The 22114-nt window shown below is 41.2% G+C and overlaps 1 protein-coding gene across 3 annotated transcripts in view; it reads right to left on the reverse strand.

Annotated features, from left to right (window-relative positions):
• The window catches only part of slc39a10 (solute carrier family 39 member 10), a 76136-nt gene extending 55556 nt beyond the window's left edge, over nucleotides 1-20580 (reverse strand). Inside the window, exons 1-2 of one of the 3 annotated variants that reach the window (XM_072261646.1) lie at nucleotides 20320-20580; nucleotides 17759-17799 (exon numbers count right to left, since the gene is read on the reverse strand). The gene's annotated coding sequence lies outside the window, so the exon portion shown is untranslated. The remainder of the gene's footprint in view (nucleotides 1-17758; nucleotides 17800-20319) is intronic. The other 2 variants (XM_072261645.1, XM_072261647.1) reach the window with 2 other exon arrangements.
• Nucleotides 20581-22114: the final 1534 nt, after the last annotated feature.

Genomic DNA, 22114 nt, shown 5'->3' on the forward strand with positions numbered 1-22114 from the left:
TATATCACCCCAGCCGACTCACAGGTGAAGTGTTGCCTCACCTGGAAGGACTGTTTGGGGCCCTGAATGGTGGTAAGGGAGGAAGTGTAAGGGCATGTGTAGCACTTGTTCCGCTTACACGGATAAGTGCCAGGAGGGAGATCAGTGGAAAGGGATGGGGGGGGGAACGAATGGACAAGGGAGTTGCGTAGGGAGCGATCCCTGCGGAATGCAGAGAGAGGGAGGGAGGGAAAGATGTGCTTAGTGGTGGGATCCCGTTGGAGGTGGCGGAAGTTACGGAGAGTAATATGTTGGACTCCCCCTCCCCCTCCAACTTTCAAATCCCTTACTCACTGTTCCTTCAGTTAGTCCTGACGAAGGGTCTCGGCCTGAAACATCGACTGCACCTCTTCCTACAGATGCTGCCTGGCCTGCTGCGTTCACCAGCAACTTTGATGTGTGTTGCTTGAATTTCCAGCATCTGCAGAATTCCTGTTGTTAGCTACTTCAAGTGTCAGGTTTCAGATGTTTCAGAAAGGATAGACAGGGAGGAAAAAGAGGTGGGGGCGTGGCACTGTTGATCAGGCTGCAGCAAAGGAGGAAGTCATGGAGGGGTTGTTTACGGAGTCTCCGTGGGTGGAAGTTAGGAATAGGAAGGGGTCAATAACTCTACTAAGTGTTTTTTATAGACCACCCAATAGTAACAGAGACATCGAGGAGCAGATAGGGAGACAGATTCTGGAAAGGAGTTCATAGGGTTGTTGTGGGGGAAGATTTTAATTTCCCAAATACTGATTGGCATCTCCCTAGAGTGAGGAGTTTAGATGGGGTGGAGTTTCTTAGGTGTGTTCCAAAAGGCTTCTTGACACAATATGTAGATAAGCCTACTAGAGGAGAGGCTGAACTTCATCTGGTATTGGGAAATGAACCTGGTCAGGTGTCAGGACTCTCAGTGGCAGAGCATTCTGGAGATAGTGATCACAACTCTACCTCCTTTACCATAGTATTGGAGAGGGATAGAAACAGACAAGTTAGGGAAATGTTTAATTGGAGTAAGTGGAACTATGAGGCTATCAGGCAGGAACTTGAAAGTATAAATTGGAAACATGTTATCAGTGAAACGTACGGAAGAAATGTGGCAAATGTTCAGGGGATATTTGCATGGGGTTGTGAGTAGGTACGTTCCAATGAGACATGGAAAAGATCCATGGTGCAAAAAGGCTGTCATAAATCTAGTCAATTAGAAAAGAGCGTACGAAAGGTTCAAAAAACTAGGTGATGATATGAATCTAGAAGATTATAAGGCTAGCAGGAAGGAGCTTTAAGAATGAAATTAGGAGAGCCAGAAGGGACCATGAGAAGGCCTTGGCAGACAGGATTAAGGAAAACCCCGAGGTATTCTATAAGTACAGTCGAGCCTCCTTATCCTCGAGTTCCGCATGCACGAATTCAACCAACCACGAATCGAGAAAACCCGGAAGTGCTCTTCCTGCACTTGCTGTTCGAGCATGTACAAACTTTTTTTCCTTGTCATTATTCCCTAAGCAATGCAGTATAACAACTATTTTACATAGCATTTACATTGTATTAGGTATTATAAGTAATCCAGAGATGACTTAAAGTATACAGGAGGATGTGCGTAGGTTATCATGGATCGGGATCGGAAAAAAACCCTGAAGTTCTCTTACTAAGTAAGTCAGAACAGGTATATCCGGTATTATTTAGCGTCAGTTAGTCAAACGTTTGTGTTAGTATATAGCATATATTTTACCTTTCTATGCATATAAAATATGTTTCAGCGCTGGGCTCGGGAACGGAAGTTCCCAAGTTTGAACCAGTGACAGACCGCTCCCGAGCGTGCTCTCCATCTGTGCCAGGTTGATGTGGAGGATCAAAAACCCAAAACCCCAAAATCCAATAATTAAACCACTGCGTTGCTTAGTAATAACTGTAGTTTTAATCGGGCAGGGCCTTTCTCATTTTATCCTTCAAAATTGTTCCGATCGTTGACCGACTGTAGCCTAACGCTTTTCCAATGACCGATGGCATTTCACCTCTTTCTGATCACTTTATTTCCACTTTATTTTCAATCGTGATCGTGATTATTTTCGTGAACAGAAACATTGTGGATTCAGAGCTCCGCTGCCGGGTCCTAATGCCCACCGCACTGAGACAAGTTAAATAAGGTCTGGAGTTCCCCTGGGTCCTCAGGTCCATTGCATTGAGACAGGTTGAATAAAGGACTTGAGAATCTACGTTTTTTGGTATCCGTGAGGGGTCCTGGAACCAACCCCTCGTGGATAAGCAGGACTGTATGTGAAGAGCAAGAGGATAAGATAAGAGAGAATGGGACCAATCAAGTTTGACAATGGAAAAGTGTGTATGGAAACGGAGGAAATAGCAGAGGTACTTAATGAATACTTTGCTTCAGTATTCACTACGGAAAAGGATCCTGGTGATTGTAGGGATAACTTGTAGTGGACTGAAAAGTTTGAGAATGTAGATATTAAGAGGATGTGCTAGAGCTTTTGGAAAGCGTCAAGTTGGATAAGTCACCGGGACAAGATGGGATGTACCCCAGGCTACTGTGGGAAGTGAGGGAGGAGATTGCTGAGCCCCTGGCAATTATCCTTGCATCATCAATGAGGACGGGAGAGGTTCTAGAGGATTGGAGGGTTGCGGATGTTGTTCCCTTATTCAAGAAAGGGAGTAGGGATAGCCCAGGAAATTATAGGCCAGTGAGTCTTACTTTAATGGTTGGTAAGTTGATGGAGAAGATCCTGAGAGGCAGGATTTATGAATATTTGGAGAGGCATAATATGATTAGGAATAGTCAGCATGGCTTTGTTAAAGGCAGGTCGTGCCTTATGAGCCTGATTGAATTTTTTGAGGATATGACTAAGCACATTGATGAAGGTAGAGCCGTAGATGTAGTTTATATGGATTTTAGCAAGGCATTTGATACTGTACCCCATGCAAGACTTATTGAGAAAGTAAGCAGGCACGGGATTCAAGGGGGCATTGCTTTGTGGATCCAGAACTGGCTTGCCCACAGAAGGCAAAGAGTGGTTGCAAATAGGTCATATTCTGCATGGAGGCTGGTGACCAGTGGTGTGCCTCAGGGATCTGTTCTGGGTGTGTTGTGGATAGTGTGCAGGGCTGTCAGAGGTTACAACAGGACATTGATAGGATGCAAAACTGGGCTGAGAAGTGGCAGATGGAGTTCAACCCAGATAAGTGTGAGGTGGTTCATTTTGGTAGGTCAAATATGATGGCAGAATATAGTATTAATGGTAAGACTCTCGGCAGTGTGGAGGATCAGAGGGATCTTGGGATCAGAGTCCATAGGACACTCAAAGCTGCTACACAGGTTGAATCTGTGGTTAAGAAGGCATATGGTGCATTGGCCTTCATCAATCGTGGGATTGAGTTTGTAATGTTGCAGCTATATAGGATCCTGGTCAGACCCCACTTGGAGTACTGTGCTCAGTTCTGGTCGCCTCACTATAGGAAGGATGTGGAAACCATAGAAAGGGTGCAGAGGAGATTTACAAGGATGTTGCCTGGATTGGGGAGCATGCCTTCTGAGAATAGGTTGAGTGAACTCGACCTTTTCTCCTTGGAGCGACAGAGGTTGAGAGGTGACTTGATAGAGGTGTACAAGGTAATGAGAGACATCGATCCTGTGGATAGTCAGAGGCTTTTCCTCAGGGCTGAAATAGTTAGCACGAGAGGGCATAGTTTTAAGGTGCCTGGAAGTAGGTACAGAGGGGATGTAAAGGGTACGTTTTTAAAATTATTACACAGAGAGTGGTGAGTGCGTGGAATGGGCGGTGGTGATGGAGGTGGAAACGATAGCGTCTTTTAAGAGACATCTGGATGACTACATGGAGCTTAGCAGAATAGAAGGCTATGGGTAAAGCCTAGGTAATTCTAAGGTAGGGACATGTTTGGCACAGCTTTGTGGGCCAAAGGGCCTTATTGTGCTGTACGTTTTCTATGTTTCTATCCTTTGAACTGTGGCATGACATTTGCCATCTTCTAATTCGCCTGGACTTGCCCAGAGTCCCGAGAATTTTGATAAATCATCACCAAAGCCTCTACTATAACTTCTGCCATTTCTTTCAGTACCCTAGGACGCATTCCATCTGGACCAGGGGACTTAATCTATATTCAGGCCCACAAGTTTGCTCAGCACTACCTCTTTAGTGATGGCTATCGTATTGAGGTCCTCCCCTCCCTTCTCATCCATAACAGCTCTCTTTGGCATGTTAAATATGTCCTCCACCGTAAAGACTGACAAAAGTAGGACAGTCCTATGGTGTGAATTCTTATATTGCAAAGGCACAAAATAAAACCCCCAAAACACTCAATATCAGCATTTGTTGCTCAAGTGTATGTGATACAGGAACAAACCACCCAAGAGATAATTCAGGGTGGTTACTCTCAGCCTGCACTAATGAGGCATTCTGAACCCAAGTCATATCCAAGAGCTCAAATTGCTCATGGGGACATTCACAAATGATAGAGGTCAAAACAGTATTACAGATATTATAAGGATCCAAAATGAAATAACAACCATATTGGCACTGCAACAACACATTTCATATTTGCCTTAAAGAGAGATTCAAATCTTGAATAGCGATCCATTGCAGTTTCCTGCATTCATGAAGGCCTTTGAAAATACTGTTGAAAGCAAGACTGACATCCATAGTGACTATTTCCTTGACAGTATACTAGGGGTCGCCCTAAAAAACTTGTCAGAACTTGCCAGCATGTCGACCATAAGAAAGGATATGTCAAAGCTAATGCTGTACTACAGGAACATTTTAGTAATGAACAGAAAATTGTATCAGCCTATATGCTAAAAGCTCTTTATTGAGTACTTATCAAATATGAATACAAGGAAGCTTTTCAAGACTGCTGCAATATCATGGACGAAGTATAGTAGATGTGTGAGCTAGACATACCTGCCAATATGTCAATTATCATAAAGAACCTGCCTTATAATCTCAAAGATAAATGGAAAATGGTGGTTCATGAACTGCAAAAAAAAGGCACAATTGTAAGAATAATTTCACTGACATTTGTTCATTTAATTGCATGGCAAATAAAGATTGCTACAGACCCAGTGTTTGGGAATATATGGGATGCTCTATCACTGGCAGTGAGCAAAGATGTGAACAAAAACTAAGTCACAACTTCATTCTAAGGCTAATTGAAGGGAAATGGTCTCATCAGCCAAAGGGGTTTGTCTGTTCTGCGAGCATGAAAAGACACTGGATTTGTGCCCTCAGCTGGAGAAAAGGGCTCATAATAAGAAGATTGCATTACTAAAGGAAAATGGTATCTGCTTTGGCTGTTTGCATACAGAACACATTAGCATAGATTGCATGTGGTTTTATGCATCCCAGCATACTTCATATTCACACTAATGGAAATGGCATAGAATCAAAACAAGGCATGAAAGAATCAGACCAGCAGTGAGTAGTGCCATGGTATCTAATGGCCTTACAGGGTCTGATAATCATGATTGTAAACTTCACAAATTTCCAGTACAAGTGGTCTAAGAAGGGCAACAAACAGTGGTTATGTACGCTTTCCTAGATCAAGGGAGTACAGTAGTCACGCAGTGAGCCTAATGAACAAGCTCAGCCTCATAGGAAAAAGGACACATTTTCTTAAGCATCATGGGTCAAGAGAAGGTCGTATATGGCTCTACATTGCTTCAGGATTGGAAATGGCTGACTTACAGTTGAAGTCAGAAGTTTATACAGGTTTCCCCCGCCATCCGAAGGTAGAGCATTCCTATGAAACGGTTTGTAAGCCAGAATGTCGGAAAGTGAAGAAGCAATTACCATTTATTTATATGGGAAAAATTTGTGAGCGTTCGCAGACCCAAAAATTAAACTACCAAATCACGCCAAATAACACACAAACCCTAAAGTAACAGTAACATATATTAACAGCAGGAATGATATGATAAATACACAGCCTATATAAAGTAGAAATACTTTTCTATAATCATCGCCGCACTGTCCACCGTAGTGAAAATCTCACACAAGCACTCTTGGCAGAAACACTCTCTCCAGTAACCTTTAAGCTATGAAGCTGCCAAATCATACCAAATAACACACAAAAACACACAGCCTATATAGAGTAGAAATAATGTATGTACAGTGTAGTATAACTTAACCGGAACCGGGAAGGCAGCACTGAGCACACTGATGAGGTGTTAGACTGAGTCGTCGGCGGTTGGGGCAATGCAGTGGTTCCGCGGTGGCCGGGACACACCCAGCACATCTTTAAGAAAAAAGCCGAAATAAACAAGCTAATTAATTAGGTGCCACCCGGCATGTAATTAATTAGCTTGTTTATTTTGGCTCTTTTTCTTAAAAGATGTGCTGGGTGCGCCCCGGCCACCACTGCACCTCTGCATTCTTTGCGGATCGGTATCCATCGGCGGCCAGGAGGTTGGGGTGGTGGGACACTGGGGTGTCATCTCATCGTTGTCTGTTTCCATCAGGGCAGGCAGGTCATCTTCTTCTATGTCTGCCTGCCTCGATGTCAAAGGTCAAGGTTCATCATCTGCTGTGGCTGATGTGGAAGGCTTGAAAAAAGACAGTATGCTTGACTGCTTAGTCTCGCGCATTTTTCTATCATACAGTTCTTCGTAAGCACTCAAACCATCCTGCAAATATGCCCTAAACTTACGTATCCTTTCAAAATTAAAGTCGTACTTTTCTGCAATCATTATAGCGAAAATCTCACGCAGTTGCTTCACGTTCAGTTTCTGGAAGACTTCACTTTTGGTCCGTTCGCTACTGCATTCGGTTTCGATTGTTATCCTTTCATCTTCCAATTGCATCAGCTATTCTTCTATCAGTTCTTGGTCTTGGGATGCCAAAGCCTCTTCAACATCATCCTCGTTAACTTCCACAAGCCAAACCCACTTTGTCCTTACTTCGCTCACCACGATCCAAACGCTTAATTATGTCTAGTTTTATGCTAAGTGTAACACCTTTACGAGTTGAGCTCTTTTAGGCTTTTCCGATACATTAGAACTCATCTTGCAAACGGATGCTCAAAATAAATCGGCATAAAGCACAGATGCTCCCAGGCACGTGTTTAAGCAATGCCGACTAGAATGCAGTTCCGGGGGAGCAGCTTGGCTGCTCGGGGCACGCGCTTCCTTTTATCATAACAGTGAAAGCACCTCTGTTAGCGAAAACAGGTAACTAATGTAGGTCTTTCGTAACAGCGAGGTTTCGTAAGGTGAACGTTCAAAAAGAGGAGGACACCTATATACACCTTAGCCAAATGCATTTAAACTCAGTTTTTCACAATTCCTGACATTTAATCCTAGAAAACATTCCCTGTCTTAGGTCAGCTAGGATCACTACTTTATTTTAAGAATGTGAAATGTCAGAACAATAGTAGAGAGGATGATTTATTTTAGCTCTTGTTTCTTTCATCACTTTCCCAGTGGGTCAGAAGTTTACATACACTTTTGTTAGCATCTGGTAGCATTGCCTTTAAATTGTTTAACTTGGGTCAAACATTTTGGGTAGCCTTCCACAAGCTTCTCACAGGAATTTTATTCCATTCCTCCAGACAGAACTGGTGGAACTGAGTCAGGTTTGTAGGCCTCCTTGCTCACACATGCTTTTTCAGTTCTGCCCACAAATCTTCTATCGGATTGAGGTCAGAAAATGATGTCAAGGCTGGTTCATCCTTGGAAACAATTTCCGAATGCCTGAAGGTACCACGCTCATCTGTACAAACAATAGTACACAAGTATAAACACCATAGGACAACGCAGCCGTCATACCGCTCAGGAAGGAGACGCATTCTGTCTCCTAGAGATGAACGTACTTTGGCACGAAAAGTGCAAAACAATCCCAGAACAACAGCAAAGGACCTTGTGAAGATGCTGGAGGAAACAGGTAGACAAGTATCTATATCCACAGTAAAACGAGTCCTATATCGACATAACCTGAAAGGCTGCTCAGCAAGGAAGAAGCCACTGCTCCAAAACTGCCATAATGAAGCCAGACTACAGTTTGCAAGTGCACATGGGGACAAAGATCTTACCTTTTGGAGAAATGTCCTCTGGTCTGATTAAACAAAAATTGAACTGTTTGGCCATAATGACCATCGTTATGTTTGGAGGCAAAAGAGTGAGGCTTGCAAGCCGAAGAACAGCATTCCAACCGTGAAGCATGGGGGTGGCAGCATCATGTTGTGGGGGTGCTTTGCTGCAGGAGGGACTGGTGCACTTCACAAAATAGATGGCATCATGAGGAAGGAAAATCATGTGGATATATTGAAGCAACATCTCAAGACATCAGCCAGGAAGTTAAAGCTCCATCACAAATGGGTCTTCCAAATGGACAATGAACCCAAGCATGCCTCCAAAGTTGTGGCAAAATTGCTTAACGACAACAAAGTCAAGGTATTGGAGTGGCCATCACAAAGCCCTGACCTCAATCCGATAGAAAATTTGTGGGCAGAACTGAAAAAATGTGTGCGAGCAAGGAGGCCTATAAACCTGACTCAGTTACACCAGTTCTGTCTGGAGGAATGGAACAAAATTCCAGCTACTTAACTGTGAGAAGCTTGTAGAAGGCTACCCAAAACATTTGACCCAAGTTAAACAAATTAAAGGCAATGCTACCAAATACTAACAAAGTGTATGTAAACTTCTGACCCACTGGGAAAGTGATGAACAAAATAAAAGCTGAAATAAAACATCCTCTCTACTATTATTCTGACATTTCACATTCTTAAAATAAAGTAGTGATCCTAACTGACCTAAGACAGGGAAATTTTTTAGGATTAATTGTCAGGAATTGTGAAAAACTGAGTTTAAATGTATTTTCTAAGGTGTATGTAAACTTCTGACTTCAACTGTAGATGGGGAAACTATTGTGAACTGCCTAACATTTATACACCAGTATGTCTGTCCATGGAAGGAACATTCCACACCAGAGGGACCTCCAAGGATAGTCTGAGCTGAAACATGTCCATTTGCTAGAGACTGAATTGGAAAATGAGCCGTTGATAGGGACGAACGTACCTAAAGCATTGGAGCTGTTGCAAATAATTCGCAGTGTTAATAATGGACCTAGGAGACAAAGGTGCCTGAGCTGGCAGTTAACAGGATCTCAGTTTTGAACTTGGATGAGCTTTGGCAGCAACGGTTCAGGTAGAGTTCTGAATGCAGTCAGGGTAAACAACCTGATTTGTCAAGAAAAGACCATAATATTGAGCCGGTTACAAATTCTATAAAGCTGGTGGATGGCCACTTTATAAAGGAGGTTAACAAGTCAAATAACAGAAAGATTGCAGAACAGTGTACTCCAAATCTAAGGAAGAGGGTTCGTCATTTCACGTCTACACAGCTTTCATGAAGGTTGTCATCTTCAAAGGTCACGTCAAGAGTGCCAGCAGAGGATCTAGAATGAAATGATGGGAAAGTCAGGCATATTCCACTTCCTGGTGTTTACCACCTCAGAGAAGGGAAATTTCCCGTTGTGTTTGACTGTGCAGCAACTTTTCACAAGGGATGTCACTTAATGCTTAGCTCTTATAGGGCCCAGATCTTAATAGCTCACTGTTCGGAGTCATAACCAGATTCAGAAAAGAACCAGTAGTGACCATGGCAGATATTGAACCAATATTTCATAAGGGTAAAGTACCAGCAGAAGATACAGTTTTGCAGAGATTTCTCTGGTGACCTCAGCCAAGCTATGGTGGACCTTAGAATGGTGGTACATTGCTCTGAAGCAACTCATTGAGCTGTCCCAACTTTGCCCTTAGGAAATGCCCAAAAGATCATAATGAAGAACAGCTCAGCTGCAAGACAATGGATAAGGTTTTGCATTCTTCTGTTGTCGGAGGATTGCCTTGTGTCTGTGTCTTCTGATGAAGAAGTGGTGTCTATCATGACTTTAAATCCATTTTTGGTAAAGGCAGCTTTCAACTCAAAAGTGGATAAGCAACAGTGTGCTAGCTGTGCTACCAGAGGAGCAAAGAGCGAGAGACATGAAGGATTTGGATCAAGATATATATTTGGTGAAGACAATACAGTATGGCACGTGGCCAAGTGGTTAGGGCATTGGACTAGCGACCTGAAGGTCGTGGGTTCGAGCTTCGGCTGAGGCAGCATATGTGTCCTTGAGCAAGTTTACCCAGCTGAGAATGGGTACCGGCAAAAATGCTGGGGGTTAACCTCGCGATAGACTGGCATCCTATCCGGTGGGGGGGGGGAGAGTCTCGTACTCTCAGTCGCTTCACGCCACGGAAACCAGCATAAGCACCGGCCTGATAGGCCACAAGGCTCGTAACAGATTTTAAGAGAGTACTGGGTGTGCAATGGTGCATTCAGTATGATACTTTCACGTTAAGACCATGATCCAAGGTAGACCACTCATCAGAAGGGGCATCCTACAAGATCTATGCAAGAGCTTGGCTGGAAGAACTGTCAGTTGGAAGACTTCAAGGTCATTAAATGTTTGAAGCCCCTGGATTTCAGAGAAGCAGAGAAGTTATTACTGCACAGTTATACCACTTTACAGAGAAAGCAAAGAGGACTATGAAGCAGTGACCTGCCTTTTGTTGCACAACATGTGCTCTCGGGTGCACAGTGCTCGTATTATGAGAAAATCTAGGGTAGCTCCATTAAAGTCAGTTTCCATAGCTTGTACGGAGCTCACTGGTGCAACAGTGGCAAACCATATAGACACATTGTGGGGGAAGCAATTGCACATGCAGCTTCATGACTCAGTTTTTGGGCTGGTAGCACTTCTGTACTTAAGTATATCAAGAATGAAACATGGATGTCAAGGCCTCAGTATCTTCTTCAGCCTGAAAGTGAATGGCCTGTAAATTCTGATTGTTCTGGGTACTCCTGCTAGATTATCAGAAACTCAAGAGAAGGTAGATGCAGTAACACATATAATCCATCACTTCTCATCTTGGACTTGTTTGAGAAAGTCAGCGCCCTGGATTCTTAGATATAAGAACCTGCTCATTTCTTAATCAGAAGAAGAAGCAATTGAACAGGACTCTTGCTCAGTCTGACTTGGGATAAGAACAAGGGTGTTCTTTGGGGAGATTGAAAAGGCCAAAGGTCAGATCAGCCAAGGTTGTATCTCAGTGGAGGAGCTGAAAAGGAGATCACTAGCTTTTGCCAAAGATTTCCAGAAAAATTCTCAAGTTTGCAAAGGGGAAAAAGTGTGGAAAGGAACAGCCTTATTTTCAAGCTCAAGTTAGTACTTGAAGATGGTGTCTTGGGAGTTAGTGAACAGTTTAGTAGGGCAGCCATGTCTGTTACTGGCAAAGGATCTCCCAATCTCAGAGCACGAAGGGGAACATGGTGGCCGTAATCAAACGTTGTTGAAGTTGCATCAAAAATAATGGGTTCCCAGTGTGAGTACAGCTGTAAGAATCCTGCCCAAGTATATTGTTGGTCAACAGTTGCACAGATCTAGGATGCCAGCACATGGCAGATCTACCTCTGGACATGGTAACCCCAAATAAACCTCTTTACAAATGGACTACTTTGGACCTTTTGAGGTGAAGAACAGAAGGAGTACAGTGACAAGGTATGGGGTCACATTTATTTGTATACGAGCTGTTCACATCAAGTCATAGCAAGACAGGGACAGGTTAGTGAATTGCACTCCGATAAAGCAACACACTTTGTTGAGAGCTGAGGGTGAGTTAAAAGAAGCCATTGAGAAGTGGAACCATCCTTCTTCAGAAAGGAATTAAGTGGATTTTTACCCCCACACCCAGGCTCACATTGTGAGGGAACATGGACGAAATTGATTAGGTCTGTGCAAAAGGTATTCAATTCCACCATGAAGGCACAGAATCTTAATGAATAGGGCTTCCACAAAGTCCTTCGGGAAGTGGAGGCTGACATTTATGGTCGTCATAGATAGCAGGACTAATACACATCAAACTTAATTTGGAAATGGTAGATTTAGGAGTACTTACCAGTTACAGGAAAGCCAGAATTGGTGAGGTATAAAGTACAATTTCCTCTGAGGAGACATTGTATTTATAGTTGATGACATATTGCCTTGCAACTCATGGATCAGGCGAAGAATCACTCGTGTTTCCAAACAGAAGAGGATTTGTGCAATAGGTGCGCATCAAGACCAACTGCCTGGACAAGCTGCTAACCAAGATCTATCTTACAGGAGGCCAAGGTTTCAGGAGCTACAGAATTAGAAGCTTCACTTACATTGGAAGTTTGAGTTCATGATTTTGATTTGACTTACTGACATGACAGATCACTCTGTACTAGGCTAAGCGCTGGTAACCTCTGGCCTAGGTGACTGCTACATGACTTGGCTTGCAGAAGGAAGAGGACATCCTCATAACTCATATTTATCCTTGAAGATTTCATGTCTCCTGTTTTTGTAGTAAGTAGTTGTAATTATAGTGTAATAATTAGGGGTTGGGATGTAGGAGCCATGTTTCTATCAATGGTATTTTGTGTTGTGCTTTATTATGGCTACAGTAATTTGTCAGGTGGGCTGGGGTGTGGTAGAAGTGAATTAGTACATTAACATATTAAGCCTTTGTGCTGTTAGTTTAGTGCAGAGGGGAGTTAGTTAGGGAATCAATCTCTTTGTTGGCTGCTAATTCCATTAATGCTAACTTCGCTTATGCTGCTTATTTTGCTATTGTTACACTAGTTTCGATGGTTTTTAAATCACCATACATTTGTCTTTGCCATTTCCGTAATAATCAATCTGAAACTCAGTTACTTAGAAGTGTTACAGGTGTCCTCCGCTTTACGTCACTTTGCTTTTACGATAAAAGACGCATGCTTTAAACTTATGCTTACCCCGAGAAAGACTACCATGACCATGAAGCCTTGGGCGGGCAGGGGTGGCGACATGCATGTACAAATCTCTCTACAAATCGGTTTTGGCTAAATCTTCCCAATTCTGTTAAGTGAAACTACACTATACATACATTATTTCTACTTTATATAGGCTGTGTAATTATCACATCATTCCTGCTTTTACTATATATTAGTGTTATTTTAGGTTTGATGTGCTATTTGGTAGGATTTTTTTTTAGGTCTGGGAACGCTCAAAAATTTTCCCCATATAAATTAATGGTAATTGCTTCTTCGCTTTACACCATTTCAGTTTACGAACGGTTTCACAAGAACGCTCTACCTTCGGCTAGCAGGGGAAAACCTGTACTTCCCTCTCAGCAGTTTTGGTTTGTTCTTCAAGTGGCCACTACATTACATATCTGCTATTTTTCCCTTCAAGCTCTTTGGATATTTTTTAATGATGTTTCTTTAAATACAAAGGTAACCAAACAGAACATAACAAAAAGCCAGCACTTGCTGATGCAGAAACAATGCAGCAGAATAAGTTAATTGTCACGCCCAGGACTGCCGAGCACAAATTGACTACTCGATCATGCCAGTATGACTGTTTCAACTGGTGAAACTAGTCAGACAAGAAGTTGCACAAGATAAAACTGAAGCCTTGGACTCTGTGAGGAAGCAAGTTTTCTACACATCCCCAACAATACAATGGAAAATTGCCACTAATCCCCCCCTCCAAACATTTTTAATTAGTTCAATTTTTTTTTTAAAAAAAGGCATTTAACCATTATAAAAATAACCTTAACAGCTTTGACAGAAAGCAAAGCTATGCCATCGCCAAAATTTGCTGCTGGCTTCCACAACTCACAATTGCACTTACCATCAGGCCCAAAGTACCAGCAAAAATAACCTGAGCTGGATGCAGGGCTCACAGGCAGCAAACCCAGCTAGACTAGATCATGACAAATTCTGGGAATGCAGGCTAAAATAAAAAACTGCACAATGCAAGTAAGAAACCATCACAAATTTTAAGCAAAGTAGACCCCATTCAACTAATCAGTCTATACTATTTCCATTAGATTACTTTCACTTCCTATAGCTCTTGCTCTTTTCTTTGGCCTTTTAGATTCCATAATTTAACAATTTATTCAGACGCTCTTCAAAATGTGGTTTCTACTTCCCCTACAGCTCCAGGAAAGACTTCAAAAACCTATTTGACAAATATGCTCCCAACTTTTCCCAAACAAAATAAAATTAAGGGACAGGATATTTAAGTTAACAACCCCGCTTTGTTTTATGCCTCTCTACAAAACTTTTGTTTCTATTATTCCAAAGAAATCTGTAGGTAGATTAGTTCAGAGCTACAATTTACCACTGTAATAAGCCTCAACATTTTTGCATCATCCCATATTGTTCCTGTAGCGCATTGTCCAAAACTGAAGGCAATACCCCTGCTGTGGCCTTCCTTGCAGCATAATCTCCACTATTATTCTGTTCAACACTCATACTGTACATGAAAGTAACAAAAGATTAAAAAAAGAGATAAATTAGTAATGTTCAGGTGCAAAAAGCACAAGAAATGTGAACACGAGGAATTCTGCAGATGCTGGAAATTCAAGCAAAACACATCAAAGCTGCTGGTGAACGCAGCAGGCCAGGCAGCATCTCTAGGAAGAGGTACAATTGACCTTTCGGGCTGAGACCCTTCATCAGGACTAACTGAAGGAAGAGCTTGTAAGAGATTTGAAAGTGGGAGGGGGAGATCCGAAAATAATAAGAGAAGACAGGAGGGGGAGGGGTGGAGCCAAAAGCTGGACAGTTGATTGGCAAAAGGGATATGAGAGGATCATGGGACAGGAGGCCCAGGGAGAAAATAAGGGGGGGGGGGGGAGAGAAAGAAACCCAGAAGATGGGCAAGGGGTATAGACAGAGAGAGAATGTATATATACATAAATAACAGATGGGGTACAAAGGGGAGGTGGGGCATTAGCAGAAGTTTGAAAGTCAATGTTCATGCCATCAGGTTGGAGACTACCCAGACAGATATATATGTGATATACGTATTACTTACAAATCAACACATAAATTGACATAACATAAGCATGATGCAAATGCACATGAACTACACCTAGTCAAAACAAATGCCAAAACTACAGGAATAGCTGTCAGTCATCTCTCTAATTATCCAATAGGTAAAAAGGATGCCAGATAGAAGCCTTAGTCTACAGGAAGGCATAGTCACAGCTCCCATCCTTACCACAATCACTTCTATTCCCATAATGCTAGCTAATCCTATTCAAGGCAGTAATCTTTTGAAATCTTATTTTACAATCTGTATAACTCTTATTAGTGGGATTCTATTTCCAAAATGTCTTAACAACCCTACAAAGGATCTTGGCACTTCTCCACAATCCCCAAATTTCCTTTATCTTGCCAATGGTGTCCATGTGTTCAGTTATGCGGCTATCAGGTTTTGGGATTTGCTCTCTAAATGCAAGCCTGTCTTAACAGATATCAAACTCCATAAAACTATCCTGACCAAGATTTTCCTCCTAATATTTTATGCGCCTTGAAATCACATTTTCTAGTTGGTAAAATTTACTGAATTAGTTTTTGTATGTTTAACATTTTTAATGTGGGAGAAAACATTTTTATAGTGAATTACAAAATTCAAATAATCACTCATGGCATTGTGCAGAATGACCCAACCTTTACAGACAAATCAAAATGAAACAAAGTTTTATATTGCTGATGTACTTTTTGACGTGAATGTAATTTTAAAGTTGGATATGTGCTAGCCTATTTGCAAAAAAAAGTCAATGTACACATTCAGTAATGTGATAAATGATTAGAACATTTCGCAATGTTAACTACTAATACAAGATTTAATGCATGTATAGAATAGAATTACCCAACACAGTTAGAAGATGGAATTTGAAGATGTTTTTAATGGAGCAATAATAATGGGTTGAGCATAGCAATAGATTTGCAGGTATGAATTCAATGCCTGTAGTAGTAACTAATACTGGATGACGAGAACACAACCTTGAAGTAATTGGAGCAGACATTGAACAGTAATTTTTTTTTTGAAATCTACACAAAACTTAAATTTTTTTTTAAAAAAAAGCGGATATGCTGAGAATTTCAACATACAGATACAGCCAGTAGTCTGATATAATGAGGCATTTAAATCTTGTCAGAAGTGGGTACATCCCTCATTGTTTCATTCCATTAAAACCGTTGCTAAATAATATAACCATGCAAATGAAAAATAAGTATCCTGTTGTGATTGATGTATATACATATCAATTTCCAATTGTGGATTCTAAAAAAAAGTAATTGAAATAGATTAGAAAAAGCTTAAAACCTAACACAGCAAAGTCACTTAGGGGTGGTGCAAATAACAATAAAGTCTTTGGTTTAAAGAAACATTACTACCACTTGTTCTGAAAAAAAAATCCATCCTGAGGATAGTTGACATCATGGAAGAAATGAAGTCAAGCATAGTTTTGTCTGCAATTGAAGTAGAAAATGGATGCAGGGTCACTACATAGCAACAGAAAACCCTTACTCTAACCCAAGACAATGCTACAGAATAAAAGGGGCATCAGCAAAATCACTGAAGCTGGGCCCTTCTTGGATAGCCCAGCTAAACTAACCCATGATAAACTGGCAGTGCCATTAGTTCTAAATTGTGAATCCATTTTTGGTTTTAAATGACTTGCTCAAATTTCATAACAGACAAACCTGCAATAACATCTGCAATCTATAAATAATCTAAAAATTCTTACTATAAAAAGGTAAAGAATTCCCAATAAAGCAATACTACCATTAAATTATACCCAGATTTTGGGTGTGGCTCCACTAGATACAAGTATGTAATTGCAAAAAAAAAATTTCATCTGTAATCTCTCATGGTCACATTACCATTGAACATTATCATCTTCAAGAGTGCTGCAAGAGATGGGAGTGCAATTATACAGTGACAGATGCACACAATATTTTAAGTACAAGTGTGGACACAGGAATTGATAATGATGATAGAAGGGCATAATGACCAAATTCAAAGTAAGAACTGTATTATATCTGGAAGTGCAGATCATCTTGTGTCACTTGAAGATGGTACCCGTATTTAATCTTTGGATACAAAAGAACATACACATACATTGCCTTATTTTAAACTGTTTCCAGCATCTGTAGAATCTTGTTTACAATTTTAAACAAATTGGTCTTTTCCACAATTACTTAAGTGTAGATTTGTTTGCAAATTGTCCCCCCCCCAAAAAAAAAACAAGATCCCAATTTAGAATTTCAGCCACAAACTTAATTATCATTAATGAATGCAAACTTGCAAGCTGGTACTATGGCAACCACATTGTGTGTTGGAATAGTGCTTTGCAAACCAATCTGATTGGGAGGTGCAGTTTACAGTAACACTAACAATCTTGAAGCACATGTTGCATGCACATGACACAAATCCTTTCCATGATAAGACTTGTGAAAGCCATTTGTTCACTCAGTGTATGCTGTGAATACTCAATCTTGGTCATGGGCCGAATCATCATTTACAAGCTCTAAAATGGGATAATCTTAGTTAATTCCCCATCAGAGCAAATCATATACATTGGTCATATATTTCAAGTTTTTTGTTTCAGCACAATTTGCAATAAATCCAAATTAATAAATTGCCATCAATACAACAAATGTTTGGAACATTTGCCACATTTATAACTGATTTTGAAATAGAGAAGTAACAATTCTGTAAAATACTGTAGTATACTGAATAGACAATAAGCTTTGGCTACCTTCAAATTTTATAAATAGCAATATATCAGTCAGATAACTGACTGCTGAAATTATTTACTACAAAACTAAAAATTTAATTTTATTAAGGATGGTGGCATGGATACTAACATTTGAAACGGCAGATAGAAAGGCTTTCATTTGGAAGGCATCTGAAATTAGGAGACATACAAAAGTTACTAATTCAGTTAATTCAAAAGCTTATGAACCAATAAACTAGCAGTATTAAAGATGAAGCAACAAAAGTTGCTGACCCTTCGTCAGGATTAACTGAAAGAAGAGCTACAGGTTGGAGGAACAACACCTTATATTCTATCTGGGTAGCGTCCAACCTGATGGCATGAACATTGACTTCTCAAACTTCCGCTAATGCCTCATCTCCCCAATGTACACCATCTGTTATATATACACATTCTTTTTCTCTCTCCTTTTTCTCCCTGTCCCTCTCACTATACCCTTTGCCCCTCCTCTGGGTTTTTCCTCCCCCTCCCCCTTTTCTTTCTCCCTAGGCCTCCTGTCCCATGATCCTCTCATATCCCTTTTGCTAATCAACTGTCCAGCTCTTAGCTCCATTCCTCACCCTCCTATCATTTCAGATCTCCCCCTCCCACTTTCAAATCTCTTATTAGCTCTTCGTTCAGTTAGTCCTGATGAAGGATCTCAGCCCAAAATGTTTACTGTACCCCTTCCTAGAGATGCTGTCTGGCCTGCTGCGCTCACCAGCAACTTTTATGTGTTGCTTGAAATTCCAGCATTTGCAGATTTCCTTGTGTTTGAGTAATAAAGATGAATTGCATTGATATATTTAAGACAAAGCTGATTAAGTAGAGTGATAAAGAAACAAGAATTCTGGTAGGATTAGAAGTAGTGATGGTGGATTTAGCAGAGTGGGGAAGAAGCTTATGTGCAACATTAATAAGAAACAGATCTGTTAAATTTTAAGTTTCATGCAGCAGATTTCATCAACTGGGTCAGTGAATACTTGTTGGATCCTTGTACTAACCCTGGCAGGTTGAGTCACAGGATATAAAGATGCCCATTGCTAAAATTCAAATGCAGACCATTTTTATCTGACTTCATGCACTTGTTTGCGAGATCAAAACTCAGATGCAAATGCTGGTACAATGCAGCCCAAGAATTTACAAGGAGCTGAATTATTTACATTTTCTTATTTATTTTTCAAATAGTCAGTTAGCTTCCAATGATGAATACAAATACTGGTATTCAGACAGGTCAGTACTAGCCAGATGGCACTATTGGTTATGCTCAGCAGTGCCCAGAATACAAATTCAGAGTCATTATACTCCAACACTACAACCACTGTCTAAGCATTATGAAGGTTATGATTTATTTTACTCATACTTCTTAGATAGGTTGTACTGAGGCCCTTCAGATCAATTGTTTATATTCATTATACTAAAGTAAAATAAAATAGGCAATTAAAAATTGGTACAGGGGTAATAATTTCAAAAATGCTTGCTCAACTACATCAAGAAGCTTCATCAAATAAAATTAAAACCCTGACCCATGGTCACATAAACAATTATTTTTATATTGGTTTCTATTATTTCTTAGTTAATGAATGTATGACAAATTCAGCTTTTAATAAGCTTCTGCCACAGTAAAACGAGGCCAACCCTTAAAGATTTCAATTTAAAGTACCCACATGGAAACGGTTTTCAACCTGCAAAAGAGAAATCATTACGGAATAATATGAAAATTTAAGCTGCAGTTGAGAACAGCGATTAGGATTTTAACGTGCAACTGTTACATAAACATACAGTACACCATAAGCCTTTAATGTAAAAATACTCAATAATTGAAATAAAATAAAAACGATGTAACAAATTGCGCAAGTTATCAATTCAGAAACAATGACATTACATTTTCAGAAGCAATCTAGTGAAGCTCTCCTTGCTGTTTCAAGGTGGCATTTCAACAACTATAATACAACGGATTGCACGTCATTTTCCCCAATTTGCGGTTTAACAAAGATTAAAATATTTTAATGTTAATTATCCATAATAGGGGGTGGAAAGAAAAACCCGATTGGGAAAAAAAAATGAAGACTCGTCGTGTTCGGAGTAATACTAAAAATGCGCCAACTGCGGATAGAAATTTGCAACGAAAAGGAGAAACAAAATTCATCCCCACACGCAGCACACCAAATTTCTGATCTGAAGGTTGAGAGGAGAGGGTGACGGAGAGGCAGCACCCAAAGTGGCATCAGTCTTAACAAGAAAATAAATCAGACACCCCCTCCCCCAATTCACTGACTGCCCAACCAAGGACCACCACTTATCTAACGCGGGCAGAATGACCATCCTCCCGATTTGCGGCATCAGCCGGTAAATTAGCACGCTTAAATTATTATTTTTTGTAAAGGGAGGTTTGAAAGCACTCCTAACGGCACATCAATCATTATGCTGCATTAAATTTAAGCTGAGCAAGACCCATCACAAGACCTTTTTCACCCCTCGCTTTCTCTCCTTCCTGTCCTTTGTACACACGCGAACTTCTTTCCCCCCCCCGTAAAAAAATAACACGAATCAATCCCCACAAACGAACGGCGGACAGCTGCCGGCCAGAGCCGCAAGGCGAGAGAGTCCTAGCACAACCACGGCGCCCAATAGCTCGGTTGTGCGAAGCAAAACAAATGGGTGTTTAAATACCTCACTCGAGTGCCGTGTGCATCCTCTCCGCTCGGTACCAACACAAGGAGCACGAGGCGGGCCCGTCCGGCCAGGCAGGGCCGCACCGCCTTTAGGCTGCGCGCGCAGCCTCACCGCGCCATCTGCGGGGGTGCGGGCCTGGTGCGCCCGCCATCTTTTTACTGTTTAAAAATAATTGCTGATGGCCCCGATTACTGGTATCCGCACGGTACCGTGGCATGCGCTTTCCCCCTCTCCGATCCTGCCGTGGTCACCCGCTTTGCGCGGGTCCCGATAAGGCAGACGAATGTTTGACGAGTTCGGCGTGCAGAAATGGTGGCCGCGCAGACCGGAAACGGTCTAGAATGTTCTGCGGCCTCCGGCTGGTGCAAGGCCGTCCTGGAGGCCGGATCAGGACCGGGCCAGCGGGTACCTGGACAACAGGTAACTCAAGGCACTGGGAAATATCACCAAACCTTCTCCCGAAAGCCCAACTAATAGTTGAAAATAGAAAAAAAAATAGAGATGCTGGAAATGTTAATGCAAAAGTGCTGGAAACATTCAGTAAGTTGGATAGTTATCAAGGGAAAGAGAAAAATCAAATGTTTCAGGTCCTCAAAATACAAATGTGTCACTGTATACTATCTTGAGATGCATTTTATTGCAGACAATTACAGGAAATTAAAGAAAAACAATAGAATTTATAAACAATAAATAGTTTCCTGGACTATTTGTCAGAACCAGCAGTTTACCAACAAGTTAACTGTGCCAAAAAATTTGTTAGATTCAAAAGAGTCATACAGCCCAGAAACTGGCACATGCTGATCATGATCATGATTTCCATCTCAGTCCCATTTGCTTGCTTTTTAGCCCATTTCTCTCTAAACCTTTCCTAGCCATGTACTTGTCAAAAGTACCTTTTAAATGCAGTGTACTTGCCTCAACCACATACTCTGGCAGCTCATACCAATACTGACTACATTCTAGATGAAAAAGGTTGCTCTTCGGGTTCTTCTTGAAATCTTTCTTACCTTCACCCTATACCCTCTAGTTCGTAATTTCCCAACTGGGGAAAAAGATAGATGTCCACTCTATCAATTCTCTTACTGATTTTCTACACATCTGTATTACATTTCTCATTTGTACTCTTTCCAGCTTAAAGGCATTTTCCCGATAGCAGGGTGAACAAAACTGAAGATATTATTGCAAATGCATCCTGGCCAATGTCTTGTACAACAGTAACATAACATCCCAATTCCTGTACTTATTACTCAATATGAAGGCCAATATGCCAAGAGCTTTCTTAAGATCCTCGCTACCTGTGACACCACTTTCAGTGAATTATGGACTTGAGTTCCCAGATTCCTTTGTTCTACCACACTCCTCACTGCAATATTGCTCACTGTCTAAGATCTACCTTGGTTGGTCCTCCCAAAGCACAACACCTCACATTAAATTCCATCTTGCCAATTTTCCAGCTGGTCTAGGTCTTGCTGTAAGTTTTGATAGTCCTCTTTGCTGTCCGCTGCACCCCTGATCTTGGTGTCATCCGTAAATCTGCCGATCCATTTAACCATATTAGCATAGAGATCGTTGATATAGATGACAAACAACAATGGACCCAGCACTCTTCCCTGCGGCACACCATTAGTCACAGGCCTCCAGTCAGAGGGGCAATTATCTACTACCACACTGGTTTTTCCCGCAAAGATAATGTCTAATCCAATTTACTACCTCATCTTGAATGCCAAAGGACTGATCCTTCTTGACCAACCTCCCATGCGAGACCTTGTCAAATGTCTTGCTGAAGTCCATC

This window comes from Mobula birostris, chromosome 6, assembly GCF_030028105.1.
Source record: "Mobula birostris isolate sMobBir1 chromosome 6, sMobBir1.hap1, whole genome shotgun sequence".
NCBI lineage: Eukaryota > Metazoa > Chordata > Chondrichthyes > Myliobatiformes > Myliobatidae > Mobula > Mobula birostris.